Source organism: Macrotis lagotis, chromosome 3 (genome assembly GCF_037893015.1).
Source record: "Macrotis lagotis isolate mMagLag1 chromosome 3, bilby.v1.9.chrom.fasta, whole genome shotgun sequence".
Classification (NCBI taxonomy): Eukaryota; Metazoa; Chordata; class Mammalia; order Peramelemorphia; family Peramelidae; genus Macrotis; species Macrotis lagotis.
This window is the reverse complement of record NC_133660.1, coordinates 43,863,530-43,865,023: the sequence shown is the minus strand read 5'-3', so window position 1 is coordinate 43,865,023 and position 1,494 is coordinate 43,863,530.

Sequence of the window (1,494 nt, the reverse complement as noted above, 5' to 3'; positions counted from 1 at the left end):
AACTTTTTCTATTTTTTCTTTCCTTTTCAACATTTTCCCCCTTCTCAAATGGAAATATGTTAAAAACCATTATTCAGTGTACAGATTTTACTAAATTGCTTGCTGCCAGGGCAAGATGGGAGGGAAGGTGATAGAAAAATGTAGAACTCCAAAGCTTGCAAAAGGATGAATGTTGAAAACTATAAATGTGCTTGGAAAATTTTAAAAAATGTGATTTAGAGCACTTTATACACCTATATATTATTTTGATTTCATCTGAAAACTTTCACATGCTTTGTGTTTCTATTGGAGAATGACTTGTATCCTTATAAAATTGACTCCATTCTCTATGAGAAATGAGGTCTTTCTCAGACTTTTAAAATATGATCAGTTTTCTGAAACATTGTCTGTGACTTGGTTTTCCCTGTCATCATAAATGCTTCTCAAGGGTCATATTGCTTTTTTGCTCATTTTATGTCCTTTTTTCCTTTTAAGTTCTGCTGAGGTGGAAGGAACACTCTCAGGCTTCTTGTACTAGTGGCTGCAAGTCCTGATGCATTACCTGGTGCTGTGCTGATATTTTGAGGCCCACTGATGCTGCCATGAGTCAATGGGACGGGGAGCAGATGGAGCTGTAGGGATCTGGCAGCATACCTGGTACAGTGTAGGCATCCTAGTCTAGGAGTGGTAGGTGTTTTTACATTTCCCTGGGGCTACATGGAGTATGCCCATTCCCCTGGCTATATTAAGGCACCTAAACTGGGATTTAGAATATCCCACTATGTTGCTGAGCTGGGACTTGATGTTGACTTGCTGGGATGTTTCTGGTCCTGGACTATATTCCCCTCTTACCTGAAACAGACTCTTCCTATCAATCTTTATGAAATTTTACAGATAATAGCACCTGATCTTACCTTAAGAAATAAGACAGGATTTATGGTAAGACAAGAACCTCCAGACTAGGCACCCAGTGGAAAGCTCTCTGGGTATAGCATCTGGAAGAGACAAGTGCTGAACGGTATTTGATGAAGACAACATGTCCAGTGGAATCATATATACAATATGTGCAATGGAGCAGGCAATGACAGCAGTACAAAATCGAGGCAAGGACCCCAGCATCACCCATTCCTCTGACTATTCAAAGTAAATATATTAGTGGAGGTAACTGTGCTAGTGTCGAGGTACAGATTTACAGAGTTATCTTCAACATGGGGCGGTTGTTCCCTGTGGAATGTATTCATCTAGATGATTCCAGGAGCACTCCTATAAAAGAAGGCCACAGTAATGACCTTGGCATTTTGGCTCAGGTTTGTTTCTGTCCCTTTTCATATTAATTGATATGCATAATACACAATATAATTCTGTGGTTAAAAATGGGAGTGGGAGCCCAGGTTCATGGCAATTAGTTGTAAAGGTAGATGTTCCCTCATTGTACTTCATCAATTAGTTATTAGAAATTGTCTAATCCTCTTAACTCTAGATACCATAGATTTGATAGAAATTCTACTTTTAATG